This window comes from Mirounga leonina, unplaced genomic scaffold (assembly GCF_011800145.1).
Source record: "Mirounga leonina isolate KUSES-001 unplaced genomic scaffold, KU_Mleo_1.0 Mir_82, whole genome shotgun sequence".
Lineage (NCBI taxonomy): Eukaryota > Metazoa > Chordata > Mammalia > Carnivora > Phocidae > Mirounga > Mirounga leonina.
Window position 1 is genome coordinate 31279032 of NW_023270825.1, and position 12628 is coordinate 31291659.

At 52.2% G+C, this 12628-nt stretch overlaps 1 long non-coding RNA gene and 1 pseudogene across 1 annotated transcript; one reads left to right on the top strand and one right to left on the bottom strand.

Annotated features, from left to right (window-relative positions):
- Window positions 1-7944: 7944 nt before the first annotated feature.
- LOC118002667 lies at window positions 7945-10917 on the bottom strand. The gene is made up of 2 exons (XR_004677082.1): window positions 8993-10917; window positions 7945-8293 (listed from the first exon to the last, which is right to left on the bottom strand). It is a non-coding gene; the product is annotated as an uncharacterized LOC118002667 (long non-coding RNA).
- Window positions 10918-11518: 601 nt separating this feature from the next.
- LOC118002670 lies at window positions 11519-11865 on the top strand (annotated as a pseudogene).
- Window positions 11866-12628: the final 763 nt, after the last annotated feature.

The following is a 12628-nucleotide window of genomic DNA, read 5'->3' on the forward strand; positions in this document are numbered from 1 at the left end:
GCGACGGGCCAGAGCCAGCCTCCGCTCCCACCGCTCAGCGCCCGAACGCCCGGTGGCTGCCCCCGCGCGGCCCTGGTCGGTCCCGCCTACTTCCACACCCCCCCACCGCTCCCGGCCCGAGCGGCCCTGAGTCACCGGCTGGAGATGCGCGACCCCGACCCGGGCCCGCGCCGCGAAGCTGCAGTTCTGGGCTGCGCTCGGAACTGCGCTCTGGCGCGGGGTTTAAGGTGTGTTCTGCGAGGCCTCGGGAAGGGACGGCTGGGCGGGAGGAGAGTCTGGAGTTTGCACGGGAATCCTCCGCAGCCTAGGATTCCGAGCCGCCCGAGGGCCCGCCCGGAGGAGGGATTGGAAGCTGGTGCACTTGACATTTGAAGAGAGCGGAGTGGGTGCGACTCTGCTTCACCGCCAGGGAAAGAATGGGGATACAACTACCCCACATCTTCCATTGGCCTGGGGCTCCCAGCTTTCAGGAGGCTTCCCTCCAGACCTTTCATTTCCCCTGAACAACCATGAGGTATTATCACCGCTATTTGTCAGGGAGAAAGGAGACCAGAGAGGCTGGAAGATTGGCCCGAGGCCACACGACTAATTAGTGGGCAGAGCCCAGTCTAGAAGCCATCTCTCCGTTTGCCCTTTCCACAAAGTGCAAAACACGGTGGTGTGAGACACGGACGCAGAAATCACTGCCCCAGCCCCGGAGGCATTGAGACTTCTGTGTGAACTGCTCGTGTTCAGAGCAGAAGGCAAGGTGGGCTAAATGAGTTCTAGAAGAGCAGCAGTGTCGGGCCCAGAGCAGACTCACAGCGAGTAGATGTTACATAAACTAAGCTGGGATCACAGAGGAAGAAATAATGTATTGCAAGGTAGTCTTAGAGAAGACTTCTCACAGAAGGTGGATAAACCTTTGAATAAATTCTTAAGAGGCAGGACAGGGCAAGGTATTAGATGCATGAATAACCAGAGCAAAGGTCCAGAGGATGGCAGTGCTTGATGTGTTCCAGAAAAGAGAGCTGCCTGGTATTGCTGGGGCCCAGGATGCTGGAAAGGACTTGGGAGTTGACTTTGGGCAGGCTGGGCCCTGGAATGCCAGGGGCAGAGTTGGCGGGGAGTTTGCTTCTTGCTGGTGCTGGTGCTCCTGGACCCTGGCTCTCACGGAGGGTCCCGGCCCACATAATGTCCCCGACTCCAAATGAAGCTGCCTCAGGAATCAGGCAAAGGTGAGGTCACAGCTCATGCCTTCCCCAGCCACCCCCATCAGTGACCCCCATCAGCACCCTGTTTCTCCAACATGCAGGACTGAACCATGCGTGTAATAGATGCTCATTCCGTTTCTGTTGGAATGAGGTAAAATGAAGAAAGAAAAGCCTAACGAGTTTTTGCTGCAGAAAGATCATCGTTGCCACTGCAGTACCCTCTTCCTCACTCAGAACACAAACCGCGAGGACATGTCGGCAAGTCCAGAAATGGCCCCACCGAGAATAGGACCCTGGAAAGAGAGTGTACAAAGAGGGTCTCACAGAGGGTAGCAGGGAATCCACGGCCTAAGCCAGGTGGCAGTCAGGAACAACAGGAGATGGGTGTGGAGATGCCACTGGCCCAGGAGCCGTGGGCCAGCCTTGCTCTCCTGGGGTCTCTTGCCTGGGGGGTTTAATTAGACTGCCATAGAGGCCAGGATTCATTTCCAGAGATAGAGAAAACCACTGTCAAGCCATAGCCTGGTTTCCGCAGGAATCATGGCACTGACCAGCGGTCATGTCCTCTGGGGGAAGCCAGGAAAACCTTGCTGCTTAAGAGTCAGGCCCCACAGGCATTTCCAAACAACAAGAAAATGTGATGGGGGGCGCCTGGGTTGGCTCAGTCGTTAAGCGTCTGCCTTCGGCTCAGGTCATGATCCCGGGGCTCTGGGGTCGAGCCCCGCATCGGGCTCCCTCTTCAGCGGGAAGCCTGCTTCTCCCTCTCCCACTCCACCTGCTTGTGTTCCCTCTCTTGCTGTGTCTCTCTCTCAAATAAATAAATGGAATCTTTAAAAAAAAATGTAAAGGAACTGCCCTCCTGTGCCCCACTTTCACATAGGCTCTCAGGTCAGCGAAGTGGAAAGACTTGGGGAATGGCCCTCTGTTGCCACGGGCTCCTTCCGTCAGCCCACCCTGGCCTATGCATGTCTAGCTGCCTCTGGTCTTGAGAAAACCAGGTAAGAGGACATGGGATCCAAAGACATTACATCAACCCCCTAGTGAGAAGCTTCAAACTCACCCTAGGCATGGGGAATGAAGCTGGAAATCAAAATCAGGCTGATGGGGTCTCTGATGGCTCGAGAAGGAGAGCTGTACGAGGAGAGGGAGGGAAGGAGGAGCTGGAATTTGGCAGGATTTTTGCATGTCTCACCTCTTACTCCCCAGGGGTCAGTGGTGAAGATGCTATGCCTCTGTACCAATTGTCACTCCCTGGTAGCTCTGTCTGGAACAGAAGGCTGTCTGCCCCCACCCATGCACCCCCATGCCACCACCACGAGAAAAACCCATAGGGACATAGCCTCTCTGGGTGATGTTTGACTTCACAGCCAGCCCTCCCTTAGATGGACACAGTAAAATTCCCCCCACTCCCCCGAGAGCAGGGGTGGAGGGGTGCAGGTAAGGAGGCCGGTTATTACCATGCTCATTTGGCCGACGGAAATTTGACGTAGGCAGAGGTTAAGTGATGGGCCTCAAGTAACGGGCACGTTGGAAGAGCCAGGAACTTGGGGCTGCCGCCTCAGCTACAGCCCATGGGCTTTCTTCCAGATTTGAATCCTGAATAGGTGTAGGGCTGAGGCTCAGCCCTCCCTGAGATGGATTTCAGTGTTCAGAGATGACAGTGAGCATTGTATCCTCTCTGGTCCTAGGAATGGAGTCCAGCGGAACCAGAGAATCAAAGTGACACCTAAGAGACTTGGTGTTGCCCAGCATTCACTGAACACGAGCGGTAATAATAGCTGTAGTTCACTGGGTACCCAGCAGGTGCCAGCAGCCGAGCCGGCTCCTCACATCTGTGATCTCTGAAACACCACAGCCCCCGCAGACCCGGACCTGGGGAAACTGGGTGGGCGGGCGACGAGAGCCATACAGCAGGGAAGAGGTGGGGCTGGATTTGAGTCTGTTCCCCACGCCAGTGTCTGGGTGCCAGGACAGGGCTTCTGAGCACACTGGGCGGTCTGCAGGGTGGTCAGAAGTTCTGTGTGCAGGGACCTCAGCTCCCCACTGGGGCCTCCATTTTCTCCTCTGGAAGAGGAGGGATTCAGGGAGATGACCTCCAAGGTCCCTCCAACTGTGCCCTTTTGGACTGCTGGTTCCTTGGGCATTTTCTTCCAAAATGTGGCATTGCTCTCCGCATGGGCCTTCTCTATTAAAGCTGTCGAAGCCAGCACTCAGGTCAGCTGGGCAAAGCCATGTGCCCTGGGTGCTCCCAGAGGCCCCAGGGAACTCTCTGCCCCTGTGCATTTGATGTGGGGGTGGATAACAGAAGGGAGGAAGGCTGTATAGTTCGGGTGAGACCCTGGCTCTGGAGTGGGACCACCTGTATTCAAATGCTGGTTCTGTCCCGTATTAGGAGAGTGGTTTGGGCAAACTCTTACCCTCAGTTGCCTCAACTGTAAGGGGTATTGACAGCCCTTAACTTGCAGCACTGTTGGGAAAGGTAGGAAATAAAGCATGTAAACCCCGGGGCTGGTAAGCCGCCCAGGCCCCCACCCCACGTCGCCCCTCGTACAGGTATTGCCGCTGGCTTCCGGGGGAGGGGCTTTCAAAAGGCCTGCCCCGGGCACATGTGGGGGATTGCTCACCAGGGCTGCGAAGGAGGACAGAGCTCGGACCGGCCCAACAAGGATGACTGTCCTGCCCCACCGGGGGATGGCTGCCTGTCTCTTTAGAGCCTGTGCTCAGCAGCCTGGAGGGGGCAGAGGCAGCGTGCGGGGCCCCAGCTGCTGCTGGGTGTCCATTCTTGCCAGCATACCCATCACCCTTGAGACTGCGTCAGCTTAGACGCCTCTTGCCCAGCCTGCAGCTGCAGCAGGGACCCGGACGGTGGGTGAGGGGGACTGGTTAGACCACCGTGTCGGCTCTAAGCAGAAAAGGAGGCAGACATGGTGAACAGAACGTATGTTACCAGGCAACAGGCACTGTGCCAAAGCAAGATCTCCGAATACTCACCATGACCCTGTGAGGAAGGGGGTGACCCTCTCCCTTGCCCAGACGAAGAGACTGGTGCCCGCAGAGGTCCTCCAGCCATCAGTGGCACGTACCATCCCCACTGCCAGCACTGAAGGCACCACGGTACCTAAGGGAACGTTATTTCTAAGCCAAGTTTCTTATAAACCATCAAGGAGAGGACCTGGCTCTTTGAAAGGAGCTCCAAGAGTCTTATCAGTCCTAGATCTCCTATTTGGCTTTTCAGATTGGTTTCTGCCACTGGGGTGTAAACCCCATGAGGCCAGGAGCTCCCCGTGGTCTCCCCAGCACTTAGAACAGCGCTTGGCATGTAGCCGCACATAGTACGTGCTCAGTAAGCACTTGTTGCTGGCAGGAAGGGAAGGAAGAGGAGTGGGTAGCTGTGTGGAACATTGGTGCAGGACTGGAGCCCAGAGAAAGCGAGTGCCTCGTCTGGGGTCAGTGTGGGCCAGTGGGTGGGGAGCAACTCAGGTTCCCCAACAGTGCTTCCTCAGGAGCACTGCCTCCCTCCCTGCAACCCCAGGACCAGGGGCCAAATGCTGCTGCCCCAGGATGGCAGGGTGGAGGGTGGGGGGTGGAAAGGTCCTCTGTGGTCCCACCAGAATCTGGGAGGAGTGACCCTGGTTCTGGAGGATAACTGCAGGAACTACGAATATTATTACTGGTCATGAGATGAGTCAGCTGTTGCATTTGGGAATAAGAAGATTGCAGAGGCTGAGGGTTAATTAGAAATGTGTCAAATGCTTTTTCTTAACAGTAAGGAATTTCTACAAAGGACAAATGCATAAACGAAGCCAGCTGGTCAGCAGAATTGGTCCCAGAGGCAGAGCCCTCCGCGAGGCCTCCCTGACCTCCCCATCTCTCGGGTGCTCTCCTTCATCCCTTCCCCCACTCCACAGCCTCTGTGGAGATGAGTGGCAAAGGTCCTCAGAGCCGGACAGATGGCCCAAAAGGCCAGGGCAGGGCTTGCCACATGCCCGTCTCTCACCCTTGAATGGGAGTTCCTCTGAGCAGGGCCTGGCCGCTTTCTTTTGTCACCGGTTCTAGCACAGTCTCTGGCCATTGCGGGAGCACTCCCTGGATGTTTGTGCGATGGGTGAATGAGTAGATAAATACCTAGGGGGGGGGCGCCTGGGTGGCTCAGTTGGTTGAGCGACTGCCTTTGGCTCAGGTCATGATCCTGGAGTCCCGGGATCGAGTCCCGCATCGGGCTCCCTGCTCGGCAGGGGGTCTGCTTCTCCCTCTGACCCTCCCCCCTCTCATGTGCTCTCTCTCTAATAAATAAATAAAATCTTTAAAAAAAAAAATACCTAGGGGGGAGGGCTGTTGCTACTCCCCATTCTGTCCCATGAAAATACCACAGGCCTGCTTACCCGTGGGGTGGTATGCCCATCCCTTTCTTTCCTTCTCGAGTGTCTACCACACCAGGCAATTCCAGGTTCCAGGGACACGAAAGTGAACAAAACCTGATCACAGCTTTTGAGGAGCCCAGTAACTGATCATGGGGAAATACACATCAATTGTCACAAGAGGATATAATGGAACTCTCTAGAAGCACAAAGGGTGCTTCTTCAAGTAAGAAGTCACCTGAGAGCTGAATCTTAAAGGGCAGGCAAGTAGGCAAGAGTGGAAGGGTGTTCTGGGAAGAGGAGGAGGCAAACAGAGGACACTAGGATGTGGAAGTGTGTGGGAACACAGGAAATGGTGAGGGGCTTGGGGGTAGGGGGTGCTGATGGCAACAGGGTAGAGACGTAGGCACTGACCGGTTAACAGATGTCTTCTCTGCCTTTCTAGGACGTTTGGACTTACTCTGGTAAGCCATGGAGAACCATCTAAGATTTTAAACCAGGGAGTGACATGATTAGTTATAAATTTTAGTGAGGCGGGGATCACAAGGATACCGCGATCATCCAAGCAAGCAGTACTGTGGGCCTGGGTTAGGGCAGAAACTCTGGAGGAGAGAGAGAGGGCAGACTCAAAGGATTTGGTGATCAGTTGGAAGTGGGGTTAGAGAAAGGAATGAAGAATAGCATGCAAATTTCTTGTGTAGGAGACAAGTGCTTTGGTGTAAGGTAACCAACTATTAACGGGAAACGCAGATGGAGGAACAGATTTGGGAGGCATGTTCAACCGAACTGGAGCTCTCTGTGGTCTGTCCCGAAAGGCGGCTGTAAATCCAGGTCTGGTGCTTAGAAAGAGGAGTGGAAGGAACCGGTCAGGTAGACATGAGAAAACCAGAAGCACAATTGGGGCAAATGTGTTGATGGATGGCTGCCCATGCGCCCAGCACCTAGGCATAGGAGAGAACCACGTGCATCAGAGATTAGGACTTCTGGATCCCTTGAGTGAAAACGAAGCCACAGAGAACTGGTGGTTTTTTCCGCCTCCATCAGATGCCCTGTCTCAAGGCCCCGGACCCAAGCTCTTGGGAAATCTTATTTCTTTATCAAGGACCTTGTCACCTGGTACATATTAGGATGGACCCCTAGACTTAGGGCTGGAGCAAAATTTGGCTGAGAAAGAGATTACACAGTAAGACCGGAGAGAATCTGAAATGCAAAGAGACCGCTGGCCCTGGTCCTGCCTCTCCTTTTGTCTAACTGGGCCTGTAGTTGATACCTCCATTTTCCCTGACAAACTTGGAGGTGGAAATTAAGGGAATGTTCCTCGGATTGGTACATATTTTGAAGCTCTCAGCAAGGCTGAAAATATCCATCGATATATTTTGAAGTGTAATTTCCACTCCCTTACCAGCCAAAATAATTGAACAGGAAGAAAAAGCTGTTAATGCAGGGAGGCGTGTAACATCAGATCCACATTGCCTGGAAATTTACCAGTTCAAAGCAATTGAGGGTTTTTACTGCCAGTGTTTACAGTCATACATGTGCCCTCTCACTGAAGCCATCAAAAGGCCCATCAATCTGGCTTGGACACTGAAATCGTTCACAGTGTGTGGAGCGAACGTCAAAGCAGAGAGAATTTTTCAAAATTATCCTGCCGGTTTGTCAGCATATAAATTGTGGGGTGTTACCTCCCGGGAGGCGGTGTAAAGAGCTGGGGTCGTTGGTGCTCCTGGATCCCGTGGTGGCAGAGCTCCACGGTGGCATGGCCAGGCACTCCCTCCTTGCACCCTTGGCATCTCTGACCTGGGGTCCATGCACAGGTTGTCCTCCTACTCACGTCTGGGCGGGCATTTCTCCCTCTGGCCCAACAAAAACGCCTGCGTCTGCCTCCAGTCCAGGAACCCCAGGTCCAAGGGGTGCGGGTTCCTCAGTAGAGGAGTGACGTCATGCTGCCTCTTACAGCCTCTGCCCAGCTCAGCAGGAGAGACAGACAGTAGACTTTGCCGACTTTCATCTTCTGTCGCGGCCAGTGCCTGTGTGTGTGTGTGTGTGTGCACGCGCATGTGTGCTATTTTTCAATTAGAATGTGACTTCAGGTTTTTCCTGGAAATTACCGATTTCCTTCCCCATGTTTGTATCCAATGGAGGAAATTTTTAAACCCGTGCCAATCATCTGTCTTTCATTCCAGGATCCCTATCTTTCCAAAGGCCACTACCTAAAAAGTGCCATTACCTCACGTGGGGACCCTGGAAAAGTCACTTTCTGGGCCTCTTTCTTGTGTTTGAAATGAAGGCTTTGTTACAAGGGACTCGGAAGGTCCTTTCCAGTGCTAGCATTTTAAGACTCTAGTTAGTTATTTTAAACCGTTCCTGCCCCAGCAAGAATTATTGGCAATAAACCGAGATACAGTTTTCTTTATTATCATTTAGTCCCTCCACACACATTACATACATACATATATATTCGAACAATTTAAAATATTCCATTGGGTCAAGAATCTAAAAACTTCTGGATTACAGCAGACCTAAAAAGGAGAAGTAAGAATGTACAAGAAATTGGTACATCCAGGATGCCTGAGGAAGGGAACTTGAGAACAGAAGTGGGAGACTTTTCATCATACATTCTTTTGTATCTTTTGATTTCTTTGCCATATGCATTTATTACCTCTTCAGTTTAAACATTTTTTAAACAAGAGAAGAGTTTTCCTTTCTCTTTCTTCAACCACGAGCCTCTCTGCAGCTCACTTCCTGGGGGCAGAGGAGACCACGATAGGGCTGGCGTCATGGCTGGAAGCCACCCCTCAGCCCAGGCCCTGCCCAAGACCAGTCCCAGCCCTCCAGCCGGCGTGGCCAACAGCCCTGCTCCCCCCGTGTACGTGGAGGGTTCTGTGGGTGGGCACCACTGCGGGCTGCCTTTGCCACGGGCACTCTGGCTGAGCTGTCGAACTGCTATAGGGACTCCATTCTAGGCGTTCCAAAAAGGGGCTAGCTCTCCCGGCTCCAGCAGCCTGTGGGCAAAGGGGCCCAAGAGTCCAGGAAATGGGGAAGTACACGCATCTAGCTTTAAACTCTCCAGATCTTGCCATTCCCTTTCAAAGACAGACTGCTTTTTGTTTTGTTTTCTGTTGCTAATATAACATGAGGGCAGGAACATGAAAGGAAAAAGAACAAAAGGACCAGAGATGCATGGGGAGAAGGGGTCTTTAAGGCTCCCTTTTCTCTCCCCCCGGCCCACTGGCCTCTGCTTGGCAGAGCTGGGCTGCGGTATCTCTGGCAGGCCCTGCTGCCCCGTTTTTCTCCCCTAGTGTGGCTCCTGCTCAGCTTTCCCTTGTGACATCTAGCTGCCACCCGGCCTTCTTCTACCTCCTTTTCTGATTATCCCCTTCGATGGGTGCTGGCCGTCCCTTCTGTGTCCCCTACTTCCTTCCACCCCCCCCCCCGACTTACCTACTTCACCGCCACACTGCCCAGCGACAGCCGCATCTCTGAGGCCCCCACCCAGACTGGCGCGGTCACATGCCCCACAACTGGGATAGGCTCCTCCGCCATCCGCTCGAAATCCCTGTACCCGACTTCTTTCCAGGGCCAACAAAGCCCAGGTGAGGGCGGGTCGTCCCCCAGCAGGCTACGGGAAGGTGCGGGCGAGAGGACAATTTGAGAAGCCGTGGCAGAGTCAGACAAGGAGCAGCAGATGGAGACACGCACTTGACAGAGTGGACACGAGACATGGAAAGATACACAGTATGAGGAAAAACAGCTTCAGGGCAAGAAAGAGCAGAGAGCGAAAACCCATGAAAGTGTAGTAAGTACTAAAACCAGAAAGGCCCGAAGAGAAACCGTCCGGGGAGCAGCAAGCAGACGCCTGACACCAGCAGTCGGGTCAGGGAACAGGAGCAGGAAGCCATGGCGCAACAGAAACCTCTCAGGAAGGGTCATTCACCTCCCAAGCTGTGGGCTTCTTGGCTGCGGCGAGCAGAGTCTATCTAAAACACAAGCAAGCATTTTACCTCCGTCTGTTTTCTGTCTAGAAAAGCCTGGAGCCAAAGGCTTAGGGAACCATGCCAGCATTAGGACCCTGCACAGACGACAGAGCTGAGACCACGAGATCCTTGCCCCCTCTGGGAATCAGCCTCCCCTCCCCTGGTACAAGCTGCCCGGCCACTAACCTCACAGCGTATTGATCCAAGTCCCAAAGGCTGCTTGTGTTATCCACTTCCACTGGGAAAGTCTCGACGACTTCCTTCACTCTGTCTTCAAGCTTGTCAGAAAGCAGATGCTGCTCAAATGTGACGGCAGTGCTAAAAGGGATGCTCACAGGGAGCTCCCTGACCAGGGGGAGTATTCTCAGTGATGACTGAAGAGGCCTTGGGTGATCGGATAACAGCAAGACAAAGAGGAGAGCACCAAAGGACAGGAGAGATAAAATGGCCCCAGGGAAACCATATGGGACTTGAATTGGAAAACATAAACAGCCTCCCTCCTTTCCCTGGACTGTGTATCTTTGGGAAACTCTAATCTGGGGAAGACCTGACTCCTCATCCACCTGCCACAAAGGAGTACAAAATAAGGCTGGGAGCTAAAAGTGGCTGAGGACAGCCATCCATCCATCACGCTTTGGTTTCTGACTGAGAGGGCTGGGAATGAGAGGGCTTCCTTCCCTGGCTCTGGAGCCTGTAAATTGTGTAAAATACTGTGCCAGGCTGAATATAAGTCCTCTGCGCTGCATGACATTTATATTCTTGAAAAACATAGTGTATAAATCAAATCAAATTTTGCCTGCCAGAGAAGTTGGCCTTTCAAAATAAATTTGAGGTCAATCCTATGTTTAAAGAGAAGAATGGCTTGTGAAGGTGAAAATTCATCCCAGTTCATGTCTGTAACTTTGGAGTTTTGAATGTCTGATTTGGGTGGCTGTGGGGGTGGGGGTGGGACTGTCTAGAGATCCATCTATGGTTTACTTGTGGATTGCAATTCAGCATCACTTTAAAACAAAAAATTTAGTCAGATAGGTATGTTGCAGAAGCCCCTGCTAAAGAAATATGAATTTTTAAAAATTGATTATGGAAAATTTCAAATATGTATTTTAAAAGTAGCAAGCCTAATATAAAAAACCCAACTCCAGCTATCATCAACTCCTGGCCAATCCTGTGAGAAACATGGACTTTTGAACCAGATGACAGATACAGAGAATGAACTTCATAGGACAGGACAAACAGGATTAGTGGTACTGAGGCTGTAAGTCCAAGTTTCTGCATAAATGCCTTAGACCAGAGCCTGGAGTATAAAGAGAAAGGCTGAGAAACATTCTTTTTTTTTTTTTTTTTAAGATTTTATTTATTTGACCTAGAGAGACACAGCGAGAAAGGGAAGACAGCAGGGGGAGTGGGAGAGGGAGAAGCAGGCTTCCTGCGGAGCAGGGAGCCCGATGCGGGGCTCGATCCCAGGACCCCGGGATCATGACCTGAGCCGAAGGCAGACGCTTAACGACCGAGCCACCCAGGCGCCCCTGAGAAACATATTCTTGGTTAACAACCAAAGAAAGCTGGGACTTAAAAACAAAACCCCTCTTCCCCCCAGCTCCAGGCTGAATAACGCCCAAGTAACAGTAACAGTGTTACCTTCAAGGAGGGAAAGGACTGGGGAGGGATGGGGGCGGGGGGAGGGATTCCCTTTTCATTACACATTAAAAATTTTTTTTTGGGAATTTGTGCACACATTACCTATTTTCAAAAGTAACTTGTAAGAAACAAATATCATGAAGTTTTGCAGTAACCACATCTACTAGATACGACAAAAGAGCAAACTGGATTTGCTGTCTTATAGTAATCTGCTCAGGTAGATGAATGTACAACCTTCTGATCCAAAGCCGTACATCATCAGATGTTTCATGTAATATAAGAAACCCCAGCCCCAACTGGACTCAGAGCCGTGGGTCGCAGCAGTCCTAGAACCTGAGGGGCTGGTGACTGGGCCCAAAGCCCTAGGTAGGAGCCTGATCGGGACTCACACATCATGCCCTACCTGCTCATCAGCACCCAGGTCCACATAGAAGTGGGCCCCACCCCAGTGGGTGATGAGCACTCAGCTCCAGAGCTGATAGAGTATCTGGGGGCCTCAAAGAGAAGTGTCTTGGGAAACAAAACTTTTTTGAGTACTTCATCAGTGGCCCTCCCCGTATGGTCCTGGACAAGATGGAACATGTGCTGAGCATGACAGAGGTGGGCCAGATGCTGGTGTGGTGCTTGCACAACGACTGACTCTCTCACACTTAGGAGCAGACGGGGCACCCCTTTTTTGTATGATTCCCAATCCTGAGCATCTGTTCACTCACTGTCCAGCCTCTCTCTTCCCAAATCGTCATTTTCCTTTGCCCAGCACCACTGGGCAGTGAATGGCCTTTTCTGAAACCTGCCTCAGCCAGTGGGAGAGGGCAGGGCCCTTGCCTTGGGGCTTCTAGTTGCCCCTCCAGTTTCAGGCCTGGCAAAGGGCCTTAGAGGAGGTCATGATCTGTGGGCAGGCTGAGGGGCCCACAAGAGCTAGGCTGTCCTTGGCCAGGAGCTGGGAGACCCCAAGGAGCACAGTCCCAGGATTGGGTGGGAGGGTCCTGCATAGCTAGTCCAAGCCAATAAAGGGCTGTGATGAGTGGTTGCTCAAAAAAAAAAAAAAGAAAGAAAGAAAGAAAGAAACCCCAGCCCTGAATGGCTACATGGGGCATACAATTTGTCAAAATTCACACGCAGTACTCTTAAGATTTGTACTTTATTGTATGTTCATTTTGCTGTTCTTCAATAAAGTATTATTAACAACAACAAAAATCCTAGCCCTTGTAAACAAATGAGTCAAAGAATCGCCACTTGGGGGTTTATTGGGTTGGTAGTTCAGAGAAAACTGTTGTTTTGAGAAGACAACACAATGTAGACTTTCTGCAAAAACTTGCTCTTTGGAAACCATCACTACAGCATGTGTTTTTGGTTAAGCATTCCACGGCTGAAACGCAACTCTATGCTGAGATGCCGAGAGGATGAGGCAAAATCTTGGCCAAGGTCAAGCTCTGCTGATGGTCTGAGACGGGGACGGCAGCCA